The sequence below is a fragment of the Panthera leo genome, chromosome B4 (assembly GCF_018350215.1).
Source record: "Panthera leo isolate Ple1 chromosome B4, P.leo_Ple1_pat1.1, whole genome shotgun sequence".
Lineage (NCBI taxonomy): Eukaryota > Metazoa > Chordata > Mammalia > Carnivora > Felidae > Panthera > Panthera leo.
The window spans coordinates 90,210,670-90,227,530 of NC_056685.1; the positions used below are offsets into that span (position 1 = coordinate 90,210,670).

Sequence of the window (16,861 nt, forward strand, 5' to 3'; positions counted from 1 at the left end):
GGGTGGGAGAAAGGGGAAGCAAGAGAAGGAGGATATAGGGTATTGATTTGGAAAACAATGGGTCTTTGTGGAGGAAATTGTGTCTTGATGTAGTGTATTGTAGATAATTCAGTGTTTGTGAGCACAGAAAAAGGAAAAATGACATAATAAGGGGGGGGGGAGGGAATGGAATGAATATGAATTTGATACAAACAGCAGAAACAAGGGGAAAAATACAGCAAAAAATGAATAATAAATACAAAGCAAGATGAGGGGAAGATAGGTATGTCAGTTGTTAAGTATCAGTGGATTGAATTCCCCCAATAAAAGACAAAAGTGGTCAGAGACTGAGTTAAAATCTAGCATTTGCCACTTACAAAAACAAAGTATAAAGGAAGCTTGAAAATACAGGCATTGTCAAAAAGACATCAGACCAAAGTAAACAAAAAGAAAAGGAGAAATGGCCATATTACCATCAGACAAAGTGGACTTTAAGCTAAAAACACAAAAGGATAAAATGGCAAATTTGTGATCATAAAAGGGCATTATTCATGAAGAGTATAGAGCAATCATAAACTTGTAGGTGTAAAGTAACTTAACAACTAAACATATGAATCAAAATCTTTAAAGAAAACTTAATTTTAAAATACAGAGTTATCATGGATAACTTCACTATGTTTCTTTCAGATTGAGACATATGAGTAGTCAAAACTAAGGAGGTTGAATAAGCAAATAATATAATCAATAAACTTGATTTAGTAGATATACAAAGTATCTTTCAAATTAAAAAAAACCCTCAAATAAAAAACATAATTCTATATTTTCATGGAACATTAAAAAATAGATCATTTACTTGGTCACAAAGAAAATATTAATAAGTATTATTAAATTTAATAAATTTTAGAAAGCAGAGGCCATATTTTTATAATAATCCAATGAAATTAGCAGTAAATATCTAACTCTATGGGAGACACTAAACATTATATTTAGAGGAAAATTTATAGCCTTGCATACCTTTGTTATTAAAGGGAAAAAAAGATGAAAAATAAAGGAACTTTATAAAAGAAACAATAAAAACTCTAGGAAGATGGAATAAAGATAAAAGCTGAAGTCAATTAAATAGAAAATATTAAACAATTGTGGAAAGAAAAAGTGAATTAAAGATGATTTTTTTGAAGATCAAAAAAGAACCCCGATTAACTTACAATGAACCCATTTAAGGAAAACAAAACAAAACAAAAACAAACAGAAATGTTTATGAAAAAGAAAACCAGTAAGTAGATACTTGCTTTTCCTAATATAAGAACATGTTGTGAAGCCATAATAATAAAATTATATTTGTATAGCAATAGATAAATAGATTAGTGGAGTAAACTAGAGAATATGTAAATAAATATCAGTTAAACATAGTATTTCAATTCAGTCAAGGATGGACAATTTAAATATTGTTGATGATCCCGTTGCTCTTGCATTTGGAAGGAGATAAAATTGAAATATTATTTCATATACAGAAAGAAATTGCAGATGAATTGAGATCTAAAGCAAAACAAAACAAAAATCCTGCACAAAATATAGGATACCATGTGTATAGTCCAGAGGCAGGGAGCTCTTAATAACTGAGCTAGGAGACCAGAAAGCACAAAAGAAAGGGATAGACATTCTTGACTAAAAAGAATCATAAAGTCAGTACAGAAACAACAAATATAAAAGGGTAGCTGTAATGCAGAGGCTACTAATTAACATCTGCAATATACAAAGAACGGTTACCAATTGCAAAGAAAAATAACAACAATAAATAACCCAGTAGGAAAAGGGCAAAGAATATGAAGATGCAAGTCTCAGAAAAGCAAATAGCCAACAAGCATTAAAAGTTGGCTACCTTGGGGCATCTGGGTGGCTCAGTCGGTTGAGCATCCGACTCTTTATTTTGGCTCAGGTCATGACCCCAGAGTCATGGGAGGGAGCCCTGTATCGTGCTTTGAGGTGAGCGTTGAGCCTACTTGGGATTCTCCCTCCCTCTCTCTCTCTCTCTCTCTCTCTCTGTTTCTCTCTCTCTCGCTCTGTCCCTCTCTCCCTCCGACCCTCCCCCCCCCAATAAAAGTTAGCTATCTTACAGATAGTCACTGAAATACAAATTTTGCTTAAATGAGCTACTGGCAATAATTTACTGGAAGTTTTTCAAAGCTGCAACACCTGCAGTGCCTGGGTGGTCCAGTTGGTTGAGCGCCCAACTCTTGATCTTGGCTTAGGTCATGATCTCATGGTTTGTGGGTTGAAGCCACATGTGGAACTCTGCTGCTGACAGCATGGAGCCTACTTGGGATTCTCTCTCTCCATCCCTCTGCCCCTCCTCTGCTCCCTCTCCCTCTGTCTCTCTCTCTCAAAAATAAATAAATAAACTTTAAATAAAAAGCTGCAACACCTATTTTTGATGGAGGGTATGGAGAAAAAGGTATTTAACTATATTTGTTTTGGAAAGCCATCTAGAAATATTTACTAAACATAAAAATGCATTTATCTTTTGACATAGCAATCCTATGAATTCCTCTTCCTAGAATCTATCCCATAGGAAGAAAAACTCTACCAGAGATAGGAGCATATATGCAAGGTCGTTAGAGCAGTATGTTTCTTTCACAGAGGAAAATAATTGGACACAAAGTCATTCCTGTCATTTGGGGGATGGTTGCACAGTGGAATATTATGCAGCTACTAGAACATTTACATTTATGTGTGTGTGGATACCTATGATTTTGTGAGGCTAATAGAACATGGAAAAAATGTGGTAGAACCCTTATTAAGTTGTTACCATAAGCTTTCCTGAAGGATGCGGAAAGGAGCAAAGAAAATAGGGAGAAACAGTTGCACTTAAAGTACGTATGATATATTCCCATTTATGCATTTATATATGGTTAATAAAATGTGTGTGTGACATTTTTCAAAAGCAATGGGAGCTAAGCAAAGCAGCGAGGCATTGAAAGACTAATAGCATTAAGATATCTTGTAAGCCAGACACTCAGGGCAATACCTGGAACTGAACATAAAGTTCAGAGCAAGTGAGAGGTAAAAATTATTTGTATGGAAGATACATTACAAACACGCGCAGAAAGAAAAACCGTTAAGAGCAAACAGCTATTACGTTGGCTCTTGATTTACACCTTAAGTCAAAGTACATGCTTTTTAAAAGTCTTTTGTATAGCACTAGATTTTGGCAAAATTCCCCTTAAGGGATTTTTCTGAAGGGAGTTTTCTAATATGGGGAATATAATTTAATTTTCACCTCGCTTTTAAGACCATGATTTTAATAATACATGATTGAGACTTCAAAAAATTTTTGTTATACTGAAAGGAGGCCAAGTATCTCAATAAAAGGAGACTATTTGCTGCTGCAACAGTGCCAGGGTGCTTTATGTTTATGGATGCTGACCATGCCTTCCGCAATCTTATGCTATTCAAACTAGAAAAGATCAAAGAAATTGCATAGGTGTCCATGACATATTATCAAGAGATAGTAACCCATTGAGTGCTATACTCTGGTCTGTAGTGATGAAAGAACAATAAATGCTTGAGAGGTGATCTTTGTCAAAAATGTCTGCAATACAGACGTTGATGTAGTGTGATACCATTTTCATAGCTTTTGTTAATATTTTCTTCAGCCTCAATTTGGTTCACTTTTTCAGCTAACATTTATTTAGTGCCTACTCAGTACTAAGTAGCTAAATCTTGTACCTGCACCTTGCTTCATTTACCAGTAGTCGAGGGGTGCCTGGGTGGCTCAGTGGGTTGAGCATCGGACTTTGGTTCAGGTCATGATCTCACGGTTTGTTTGTTCGAACCCCACGTCCTGTTCTGTGCTGACAGCTCAGAGCCTGGAGCCTGCTTCAGATTCTGTGTCTCCCTCTCTCTCTCTGCCCCTCCCCGGCTTATGCTCGCTCTCTCTCTCTCTCTCTCTCAAAAATAAGTAAATGTTAAAAAAATTTTTTTTAAAACAACAAGTGGTTTAGAGGAGCAAGACGAGTATTATTGCACAACTGACAGAATAATATGTCAACCTATAAGCCATGGAATATACTATGGATGTGCTTAGACCTTTATGGAATTTTTCTCATTTGTTTTTTGTTATGGTTGTCCAGGGCCAAATTAAAATATCTATGCAGTACGATACCACTTTAACCAATTTCATCCATCTGAAGTTCAACTTTCTTCACGTGATCACATCTAATTTTTAATGCATTAAGCTTGCCTGTGGTCAGAAGCAAAGCCGTTGAGACTTTCAAATTACAAAGACCACTTGTACCCATGGGTCTTGCTTGGTACAGGACCTTGGCTACATAGAATAGTTTAGTTTCACCTCTCTGAGGGGCTCAAAGAGCTGTTGCTATAAGGGGTATTAAATGAGTTAGAATGTAGGTAGGAATTTTCGATAGAAAACTGTCAGCCAGGTGCCAAAATCATCATTAAATATTAGTAAGTGACCTAGAGATTCTATAAGTAATTCTGTAACAAAGACTTTTGTGACTGTGTCTTTTAAGACAAAACCAAGGATTAGTTTTAAATCCCAGATTTCCAGAGTAACTAGGCATCCTTCTGGGAGCTTCAAATGCATCAGGAACAAAAGAATTCTCTGCCCCCTTGAAGCTTTCATTCTGGTTGGGAGAATACAGACAATAAACAACAACAGGAAATGTAAACAGTAAGTTATAGTGTATTAGAATGTGATTAAATGTATGAAAAAGAAGAGCAGAATAATGAGGATTGAGTGTCGGCAAGTTTTCCCTAAAGGACTTTAAAAAGAACATATAGTTATCAGAGTATGCCTTGGTTTGATGTAGTTTGCTTCGTGCCTTTTTGACGTAATTTATTTAAAAATTTTAACATGCTAGAGAATATACAGTGTTTAATTTCTTAAACTTTGCCATGTGTCTGCTACAAGGGCAAAACATCTTTTGTTGTATAAACAATTATTTTGTTCTAAAATATATGTGTTTAAAAGCTTTCCTTAGTAATCTGTTCTGTTTCAAAATATTTTTTTCAGGATGGGTTGTCAGAAATTTAAATTGTAGTAGGTGAACTAAGTTTTGATGCATCATAAAAAGGTGATGTAGACCAGTGAAGGATCATACATTTATGAAAACAAGGAAGTATTTTATTCAGATTGTAGTACTTAGAAGTATATAATAGAATAACAATCTAAAGTCTATTCCAAAAGTTAGAGAGGTTTCAGTTAGAGAAAAATATCAGGAGGAAAATTAGATAAGTAAAAGAATTTCAAGACAAGTCTCTCAGAGGAGTTAATCTAACATTTTTTTTTTATCAGGCACATGTATGTAAGAAAGAAATTATTTGAAAATCTTGATAGGTACTCAACTAAAGAATGTAAGTAATAGTTTTACAGTCCCAAATGATGCTATGTAGTGAATAGACCTAATTCAGGACTGCAGTTGAATGGAACATTATTTCACTTTTAGTCTGGGTTGTATGTCGCTGAGAATAGAATCTGTTATTTCTTTGAATTTCCCCGTCCTATATCCCTCCTGGCATTCTTAAGGTCAGTGAAGCACAGTAAATAATCTTCACTCAGCGAGCAACCCAAATCACCATCTTCCTGTTCGATGTAGCCAATAAATTCTGAGCAAACTCAACTCTCTGTGAAGCTTCCTAATGGATGCCTCACTGGACTGAAGAGCTTTTGGAAGCAAAATAAAATAATCATCTAAAGTTGAATGTTTTTAGATCAAGGTTACTAGGTCAACACTAAATTTAAAACCAGTTTGAGAGACATTTTTTAATGGCACTTAGAAATTATAGTCAAAGGCCAGGTCGTTACATGTGATGTTGCTCAGATCCTTTGATGCTAAAAGTCTACAACTGCCTTATGTGTAAGATACACTTTTTAAAACATTAACTATGATTTAAAGTAGCAAGAGACAGTGTTCAGGCCAGGGAAAATAAAGTCCCCTTCCTCAGCTTTTTGGTCGAAATGGTTTGAGTTCAGTAATTTTATTGAACCTGAAAAAAAATTATTAATAGCTGCCTCCTCAAAGGGAAACAGAGAAGCTTGCCCCTGTCAATTCCTGCTTAGGAGTTTCTGAGTTTTTTGAGATTGCAAGAAAACTGTGGATGAAATCCGTACCAATTAGAGATCTTGTGTGTTTGGAACTATTTAAAAATGCTGTGCAGGGCTCAAAGGAATTAGTCAAGCCTGCTGCAGGACAGCTACATTATTAATCTCCAGAGAGAATAGATACCAGATGTTCACACTGCCCAAAGGACACCTCAGTGTTCTCGACAGTCTTTGGTCATCTTGTCCTTCAAGAGATTCAAATGCCCAACATGATTATGATTGATAAGACGATGTGGTTTCTACAGAAGAAGTTACTGATAATCAGTTTGAAGAAAGACACTATTTTTGGTAGGAAAATAAACAAGATGTTAAATTTGATATTTGTAAAAAATTGCCTAAAGCAAAATAGTAGAAATTCTTTGCCTTTTTAAAAAAATTTCTTTGATTGGCCTAGAGATAGGTGTATCTAAACTAAGTGATGATCTTTTAATAAAGTCCAGTTTTGTTGTTAAGTAATGAAATATGATACATTCTTTATTAATTCACTGAACAAACATTTTTATGAGTGAAGTGTTGAAGATATAGTAGCAAACAAATAAGTAAACAAAAAAGAGCAATCATGGTCTCACGGAGCTTGGGGAAAGAAGCAGGCATTAATCAAAAGTTACCCATATTTATTTAAATAAGTAATTACAAACCGTGATACATGCTTTGAAGAGAAAATATTGGGTGCTGTGAACATGTTTGGCAGGAGAACTTGACCTAGCGTTAAAGTTCTGGATTCCTGTGTTTAATCATATTTGTTGAGCACCTACTGTGTGCCAAAAGGCAAAACAGATTATCATAGCCATTTAAAAGAGTACACTCATCACTCTCAGTTTGGTAGATTGAAAGATATTAGGAACAGCAGCAACAAACCACTTAAAAATAAAGATAAAAAAGATCCCGGAGGTGGAATTTTATTTTAGTCTTTCTTCAAATATGGCTTCTGTTCAATATCCTAAAGAGCATTTGAGTCATGCTTAAGATTTTTAGCATATTACTCATTTTATTGTGCAAATCCCATTAGAAAATACAGTGAAATTTTAAACACCTTAGAAAACACAGAAAGGTGGGAATCGAGCCCCAGTATCCAAGTATGTTAACGTATATATCATTATGCTCTCCTGCTAGTCGTTCACCTCCCATACCTTCCTTCCCTGCCAGGCTCTGTAAAGAGCAGCTTTGTTTAGGTGCCCCACTTCACGTAAGATTTTCAGCCCAACAGAGTTGGGCTTCTGTCAGTGCGTTGAAATGGCTCTGCCTAAAGTCCACCAGACTTCCTAATTGTTGAATTCAGCAGTCTCCTCCCTGATCTTATTTGATTTGTCCTTTCGGTAGATTATGTCATTGGCGACTGTCCTCCAACTTGAAACAGTTTTCCCTTATCTGACTCTGTCCTGGTTCCCTTGTCCTCCTCCTATTTCTTGAAATGCTCTCTTTTATTTTCCTTTACTGACTCTTATTCCTCAGTTCACCTTTCAAATACCTGTCTGGCTCTCCCTTATTGCCTCCTGCATATCCTCATCCATAACCTTACTGTCTTCTGTGCTCTGATGACTTTCACATCTGTATCTTTAGCCAGGGTCTCACTTCTGAGCCCACATCTCCCTAAGCCGCCTAGATAGTTCCACACTAAACTGATTTTCTTATTTTCCCTGGAACATGTATGACTAGCATGATCCAGCTAGTCATACAAGCAGGAAACCTAGTAGTAATTCGACCCTACTCTTCTCCGTCACTCCCCAGCAGGTACCACCCAAATCAGTGAATTGTGGTCTCTTAATCTCTCTATAATTTCTCACCTGCTGTCCAGTCCCATTGCAAATGCTTTCATTTAGAGCTTCATCGCTTCTGTTCCCACACAGTCTTGCATTTGATGTACCTGTTTTCGCCTTCTTACCCCCACCCTCAGTCTGCTTCCAGAGCCATCTTCCTAAAGTATCAGTCTGCTTATGTTACTAGACTGTTTCAGGTGACCCAGTCATCATGCCATTTAACATGTTCCTGACATTCAAAATGCCACTGCCACTTAGAACTACATAACAGGGTTACTTGACAAGATGAAAAAGCAAGGCAATCAGTAACCAAAATAAAATGAATGCTTGAAAATGCATTTGAGCATTTTGTATCTTCATGAATTTTTAGAGTCTGTAGATCTATGCTATTTTTTATATTCTAAACTTCCTGTTTTTCAAGAGAAGTGTTTTAAGTATTATTTTTATTTGAGGTACTGCTTAATAAAGCTGAATGAAGCATGGGAGAATGTTTGACAAAACCGATGGTTTTCTTTTTGTCCTAATTGCTGTTGAACCATTTTCTTGACTAGAATAGTTTGCCTCTTGAGACTCACTGCTTGTTTGCAGTAATAAAATCATGTCATCAGCACATAGGGGGATACTTGTCTTTATATTTGCAGTGGCAAGAGGGCAGAAATAGAATACATCCTCACACCATAAGGAATGACCAAGTATAGAGTTGAACAGTGTTCTATAAAGTTTTTTCCACCGAACCAGCTCCAGGACGAGACAGTCCTGGCCTGCTGCAGTTCTAACTCAGAGGGCATTGCAGACGTCATCCTCTCATGCAGTGAGTCCAGAATCACTTTGTAGCCAGCGTCAAGTCTGAGCCAGTTAAAGCTGCTAAACCTTACATTGATTTTGGGTTAGTAAGGCAAAAAATAATATAATGGTGGTTAGTAGAAAAATTATGATGCCTGAAATCTGTTGCTTCTCCCCATAAAATATTAGATCAAGAGACCAAAATCTGCAGTTTATTAAAAAGAAATCTCGGCTTCTTGTTCAAGATGATAGACTGAGCATACATGTTCGTTACCCTCTCTCCCAGGAGAACCCTATAAAGTGAGCCTAAGGAAAAGACAAAGAAAGAGGAGGAGGAGGCATAAAAGAAGAAGAACCCCACTGCAAAGAGAATCGGAGTAGGGGTGGGGTGTTGAGCAGACAAAAATTTTAACCAATTTTTTCCAAGAAAAAAATGGCTGGCAATGCATTATTGGGCATGACTGATTAAAGAAAGCAGCAGCCCAAAATACGTACAGGACTTACGGCCCAGGTGCCCAGCAGAATTACGGAGAGGCTCAGAGTCAAGAACAAATTGTCAAGAGCAAAATGGGGGGCTGACAACAAGTTGTTTACCTGAAAGTCTAAAGAACAGCTGGACCAGTTTTACAGCTTTCTCACTTTCATAGTTAGAATGGCAGATCATCAATTACCCACAGGAGGGGAAAAAAACAAACAAACCTGGAAGACTGCTCTCTAAAGATATTAAACAGCCTGTCTGGGAGAGTTGGGACTGCTCGTGCGGTGTTGTGCTCCAGAGTGAGCCATTCCCCAGACAGGTATTCAGGGAACTCTGGGACATACCCTTGTCCCTCAGCAAGAGACAACAGTGTCCCCAGAGCTCCCCATCAGCTTTTCTGTTCAGGGCTAAGAGCTAGTCAGGAAACAAACCTGTACTGTACCTGATAGCAGAGGAAGCGTATGTCCGCTGCATGGGACAACTGACCCAGACCTCCATTCTTAAATAGAAACGGTCGAACGAAGAAAACCAACAGCAAGAAAGACAAAAACCAAGAAAAAGAGAACAAATGCCCCCAGAGGAAGCAGAGATATTTTAGAGAATAATAGAAACACCAAAATTACAACAATTCTCTGATTCATATTCTCAGAGGTATTTGAAATCTTTCACTTATAAAATAAGAAGATGATGTTGTTTAAAAAAAAAAAAAAAACCAAAAAACCAAAACTAGAGACCAGGAATAATGTGAAAAAAATATGTGGCCAAAAGATACCTATGATGCAGTGTCATTCATGTGGCTTTTTAAAAATTTAAAACATTGTATATTGCTTATGAATATAGACATATGTAGAAAATGAATCAAAGGAAGTGTGGGAATGGTACATAAACAATTATCTCTGGGGCACCAGCAAGTGTGAGGGTAGAGGAGAAGGCTGGAGGCAGATCTGGCTGTAACTGTAACATTTTATTTTGTTAGAAAAAGAGAAAAAGCTGAAGCAAATACAGAAAAAATATTATCTGTTAAATTGGGGTAGTTAATATCTGTTAAACATGGATGTCTATATATCCTAAATATTTTTGCATATGGTTGCATGGTTGAAATATTTCTAATTAAAATTTGAAAATTAAAATATTGAATTATAGAGCATGTTTGTACAATTGTGTAGGAAAGTCATGGTCCAAACGAAAAAGAAAAGAAAACGTGACATGCCTTTTAATAGTGATGCAGTATAAAAGAAGGGAAATCTGTCTGACTTTAGGCAGCCTGGGGTTATGCCAGTTGGATCATTGGAGAAGGGGATTTAATCCCAGCACTCTTTAGTTGTTCAGTAAGCACCACGTATATAGCCATAATAATACTAACACTGTTTACTAGTTTTCAACTCTCAGAACCAATCTATAGAAAAGCATAGAAGACTTCACTATGGCTGAGCATTGGAATGGGGAGAAAAAGGTAGAAGGAGGGTCAGGGGGCTAAGGCCATCTTAGAGAGTGAAGAGTCAAACGATACTAAGCTATAGGATAGTCACGCATTCATTTGTTCATCTGTCAGATAGTTTTGGAACACCTTTTATGTCACGGGCGCTGTTTTAGGTGATTGGCAATACATGGGTGGACAAAACTGACAAATTCTCTGCTCTTATTGAACTTACATTCTAGTTCAAGAGGAAGACATTAAGCAAAGTTTTAAAAGAATTAAAAATAATACAACTATCAGAAATTGCAAGGGGGAAGGGAGGGGAGATTGGTGGAAGTATGAATACTCTATCTTCATCATTGACAGGAGGGAATCAATTTATAATGTCAAAATAGCCCTGTCCAATGGTGGGAATTTCTATATCTGTGGAAATGAGGTTGGAAATGTTCTATGTCTGTACCTGTGTTGTCCAGTATAGTAGCCATGTTAACGACATGTAACTGTTGACCACTTGAAATATGGCTAGCATGACTGAAGAACTGAAATTTTATTTAATCTTAATTGGTTTAAATTTAAGTTGCAACATGTGGCTGGTAGCTTCTGTATTGGACAGCACGGATTGAAAATGAAGGCATTAAGGTAGCAGCATAAGCTTATTTTTTAGAATTAAAGCTAACACCTGTTAAACATGGTTGTTTGCAGGGGTGGGGTGAATTGAAAGGGAATATTTCACTACGAGTCACCTTGCACTATTTGATATTCTACTACATACATACATTTGGTTGACTACTACTTAAACTTTTGGGTCTTTGAGGGGGAATAGAGAACCAACATTTAAAGATGAGATAGAAGTTAATGTTTGACGTGTCAATTGAAGTGAATAGCTGGGCAAGAATCAGAACTCTAAACTTCAAATGGTTCTCGTTAGCAGGGCGTCTTCGTACAGAGTTGTATTATTTGGCTTGAGGTAGCTAATTAGGGAAATCGTGGTCAGTGAGGTTAACAGATTCTGGCTTCAGAGATACTAAAGGCTACAAATTCTGAAATATGGTCCTAGAATTATAGATCTTTGGGAATCGGTACATACAGAAAAAATACAGATCTGTAAATGTCCGCTGTGTCTCACCAAAACCGTGCTCAAATATTTATCATTTTTTTTAAAGAGGCATTTTTAAAAAAATTTTTTAAATGTTTATTTATTTTTAAGACAGAGAGAGACAGAGCATGAAAGGGGGAGGGTCGGAGAGAGGGAGACACAGAATCTGAAACAGGCTCCAGGCTCTGAGCTGTCAGCACAGAGCCCGACATGGGGCTCGAACTCACGGACCCCGAGATCATGACCTGAGCCGAAGTCGGACGCTTAACCGACTGACCCACCCAGGCGCCCCTCAAATATTTATCATTATTAAAACATCATCTAAGCCCAGCTGAGATTTATTGTGTCCAAGCTGATTTTGCACTTGAAGATAATAAAATATTTGGAATTACATTTCAGTGTAATGAATTCTTGGTCATGGGTAGTTTCTGTTGTGTTCTGTTGCTGGGTCATGCAGCTAACTTACTGAGGTTTCTCATTTTTATTTGAGGGTTGGGGGAAGATACGGGGAACACGGCAGCTGTATAGCAATCCTTGTTAAATTAAGAGTAGAGGTAGGAGGACCCCATTTTCTAGACGTGGTACAGATGGGGTTGGCTTCAACTTGTTTATAGTGTGTTGCTGGTTTTGACAACTCGTTTCAAAGATTTTTGAAAGGGAGGAGGAAAAGGTTGGCATGGAGCGATGAGAAAGCTTTTCTCAGGAGGCAGTTAGAACGAAACACTTACAACTCGTCAGTAGAACACCACTGTGGAAAGCTATGTCACTATTCAGGGATGGGTTCAAGTAGACTCTGAGCAGCTTCGGTGAGCCACATTCTGAGTCCGAAGGAAAACTTCTTTTTACTGTAGTCTTAAAAAAAAAAAATCCATACTAATGTAGATGGTAGCAAGCCCCAAGGATCTTCCATTAAACTGAATCCCTTGCTCTTCTATTTGAGATGTAAATGAACATATCCTGGATTTGCTTCCTATTATGCCAGTACTGTGAAGTTATGTGTGCAGATTAATGTGGCCTGCTGGCTGGTCACACTGAAGCAGGACTGCCTACAGACCGCCTTGGCTGATTTAGTTTTGGTACTTGTATCTGTATGCTGTCAGGAGGCGAGAAGTCTTTGAGGGGAGAATCTATTTATTGAATAGAGGACGTTCCTGGTGATAACAGGCTAATATCTAAAAAGTACAGTGTATACTTTTAGAAATAAAATGATAATACACCCAAATCCAACCTCATCAAATAGAAACAAAGGGATGTGTTGGGGGTGGGGCGAACCAACTGTTTATACAGGTTTTCAAATGACTGTTCTTGTAAAAAGTGCATGGAATGCATCCAAAACAAATAATGTTTTGTTAGATGAGAAGACCAAAAGGGAAATCCTAGAGAAAGGAGAATGGATGATCTTTCTTTAATGTCAAAACTGACATAAACACACCCCCCTCCCCCTTTTGCTCAAGATAATTTTCTCAACAAGACCCAGATTGCTTCAGTCTTGCCTATCACCCTTTGAAGCACTTTCCTTATTATTAGGAGTGGGGGCAGGGTTTCCTTTGAGGATTTTTGCAGCAGTGAAGAGTTCGTCCTTTAAATACTTTCACATGATGAGGGAATTCCGCTTTCAAAGTGCTGTCATCTCTGTGGCTTCTCTGCCATGAGACAATTTATTCTTGGGTAAAGGTCCTTCTTAGTTTGATTGTCAATAAGGACTTACTTTTCTGATGGATTCTCCTTCTGTAGAGCTCTGCTTTTTCTGGGAGACCTAGCGAAAGAATTCAGTGTTCTCCTGTGTTGACCTTAATGAACTTGGCCATGATTCTCTTTTGAAATGTGTTCCGCCACACTGGGTTATTTATAGTCTTCAACATAGTTGCCCTTGTCAGTCTCCACTAATGAAGATTTGAATGACGTATCAAACGTTCCATCTTGAAAACTGCATTTCTTCTACAGCGCAGAGAGACACTGAATTTTGGGGAGTTTTGAAAAAAAAAATTTTTTTGTTTGGTTTTTTTAATGTCTCTTCTGATGTTTAAACAATGCCATGAGAAATAATTAATACACTATTCAGGTGTCAACAATTTTCCCAGAAACACTGAAATCTTTTGAGAGCCTCTACTCTGTGTCACTATACCTCATCCTTGTCTAATCTTGAATACGGTTTTCTGGAAAATTCTACAAATATTTAATTCATGGAGACAAAATGTATAGCTGTGTGGTTTAATAGCTCATTCATTCAAAAGCAGTTCCTTTCCCTCTCCAAAATTTTAATAGGCAATGATTCACAGTTGTTAGGAAAGAATTAGAATTAAGAAACCCCAAATAGGATCGACAGCTTTCTCAATATTATTACATAAAGTGAGCTTCTAAGTATTTGCAGTTGTTTTAGATAAATGAATAAAAAGTTACCCATGTCCCAAACTAGGTTACACATTTGTGCCATTATTCTTGGACTTTCTCCTGGAACAGTTTGGTTGTTAGTGACAGAATCGGTGTTGTGTAGGGTGCATTCATTATCCACTTCAACCTAGAAGCTCCTGAGTGGGACAACGTTAACTACCATCCAGTCTTAAAACCTGCAGCCTCCTTCCTGTTGGAGTATTGAAGTGAATGATGTCTTGGCCTTTTGTGGATGAAGAAAGTGGAACATGAGAAGAGAACCCTAGACCAGAGTCAGAATACACAGATTCTAGCTTTGGCCCCTGCCACTATCGGCAAGTACCGTGTCCTTTTGCTCCCTCTCCCGCCTCTCCCCACAAAAACTTCTGTTTAAGCCAGTGACCTAGATGATCTTCATGGATTTACCATCCTAAATAAATAATAAGCTCCCTCTACCTATAAAGAGAGGCTTAATTATGATGTTTGAGCCAAGTTGTTTACTCCACTGAAAAAACAGCATTCTTATTTCTTAATCTAGCCTGTAAAAAAGGAATGTGATTATATTTTCTCTCTCCTGTGGGACTCTGTAATGTACCATAAATATTCACCCCATTTTCTTATTTGTACAGACTCTGCCTTCTAAGTGTTCACCATCTAGTCAGAGAGGAAAGCATGAAAACAAATACGTCAAAAATCCAGTATGATCAGTAGAAGAAGATAAGTGTATATAAGATGAAGAGGCGGGGCACCTGGATAGCTCAGTCAGTTAAGCGTCCAACTTCGGCTCAGGTCATGATCTCACAGTTTGTGAGTTCGAACCCCACATCGGACTCTCTGCTGTCAGCACAGAGCCCGCTTCAGATCCTCTGTCTCCCCCTCTCTCTGCCCCTGCCCCACTGGTGTGCTCTCTCTCTCTCTCTCTCAAAATTGAATAAACATTTTAAAAACTGAAGAGGTAACTTGGGAGGGGGAAGTGTATATATTTTATGTACATTTCTCCAGACCTATTTTGAATCCTAGAAATAGGAAAATGTATGTGTGTTGGGGGTAGCTTTATGGTAAATTCGTGACGACAACAACATTGCTAACTCTTTATCTGTTTCCCACTGAATCAAACATGTCCCTCCACGATATTAGTTGCCATAAAACTGCGGTCGAATGAGTGGTATGTAGCCTGGGAGGTTAAAAAACATAGAGGGGCGCCTGGGTGGCTCAGTCGGTTAAGCTTCCGACTTCAGCTCAGGTCACGATCTCGCGGTCCGTGGGTTCGAGCCCCGCGTCGGGCTCTGGGCTGATGCCTCAGAGCCTGGAGCCTGCTTCCGATTCTGTGTCTCCCTCTCTCTCTGCTCCTCCCCCGTTCATGCTCTGTCTCTCTCTCTGTCTCAAAAATAAATAAAAAAAAAAAAACAAAAAAAAAACAAAAAAAAAAACATAGAATGTTCTCTTCTTTCTTTTCACAGCTAAGTTATTTTCCAATGTCTTCAAACACCGCCTTTAAACCTCTCGTTGCTAGCTATTGGCACCTCTGCCATTGAACAAGAAGAAGACTTAAAGGTTTCCAGTAGTCATTATAAACCAAAACCCATAGCCTAGAGTAAGTTGAGATTCTCTTTAGAATTTAGAGAACAGGAAGAAAAAGTTGTCCTGAGAATATTGATGTGTCTTGGCATAATGGCTTTCTGAGGAGTGCTATCATATCTGGAAAGTTAAGGTTTTTCTGGCGATTTGCAGCAATCTTGAACTCAGATCAAGGAATTGGAAAGTGTTGGTGCTGTTAAACCCAGCATCAACTGTGAAAGCTGTACTGTTGCATGGTGGTGGATGGGGAGCTTGGGGGGAGCTTCTTATAAAAACTTGGCCTGAGCTAATTTGTTTTGTTTGAAACTGGAAATCATATTGTTGAAGTCTGCATTCTGTTTTCCTTCAGTTGTTGTATTAACACAAAGCACCGTGTTTTTAAAGGGCCTCCTCCTTTCTGCAGGAATAAATTTGGCTTCTGAAAGAGAAAAAAAAAAATGTACCAGCAGTTCAGCAACATCGCACCTCTTCCATCATTTTGGGCTTCAGCTCAGTAACTCCAGACAAATTTTCTGGAAATATGTAAAAACAGGCCTATAGGTACTGAACATAAAAATCCTGACTGTACACTCATAAACATTTGTACAATCTTAAGGCCCTTATCACTGAGTTTCTTAAAGCAGTGTGCATATTTTACAAATCATGAGAATAAATGAAAATTGGAACAAGATGCTATTTGAGAGAAGATGCACCCTAGAGATGCCTGAAGAACACTGCTCTCTGACTTTTTTCTAGGAAGTGAGCAAGCCTCTTGCCCATAAAATAGGTAGAAGCTGTGATTTCCAGATACCTCTGTCCCAAGAAATTAGATAAAGATGGAAACTGTGGAATACCATTTTGTAAATATTTTAACCATACAAACTAAGTACTAAAAAAGAATGCTTCCTAAAAAGGCACGGAATAGTCCAAAAGTTAACAGCCAGAACAATTGGATTGTGTTTTGGAAAATGTCACACCGTAAGACCCATCATGAGTGCCCAGTGACTCTGAAGAAGAGAGACAAGACAAAGTGGCAAGACACAGCTTTATAAATTCAGGAATGCTCCAAAAAACTACTGGATGGGCTAAGAATGCTTCTTGAAACATAAAATCCCAATGCAACTGTAATCTGAATGTGAGGAAAAGGTTATTCTTAAAAAATAGTTGCACTCTTAGGAAATACGTTATCCTTCAGCTTTTGACTTTTTTTTTTCAGGTTGAAAAAGTTCACATGATTCATATACTAAAGATTGTCTTTTTTTGCACAGTAATTCTTTAAAACTGTATTCTAACCCAAGGCTGT

General features: G+C 37.7%; 1 protein-coding gene across 4 annotated transcripts in view; it reads left to right on the forward strand.

The window, feature by feature from the left end:
- The window catches only part of MSRB3 (methionine sulfoxide reductase B3), a 170,477-nt gene that overhangs the window by 144,859 nt on the left and 8,757 nt on the right, over positions 1-16,861 (forward strand). The gene's annotated exons all lie outside the window — the stretch shown is intronic.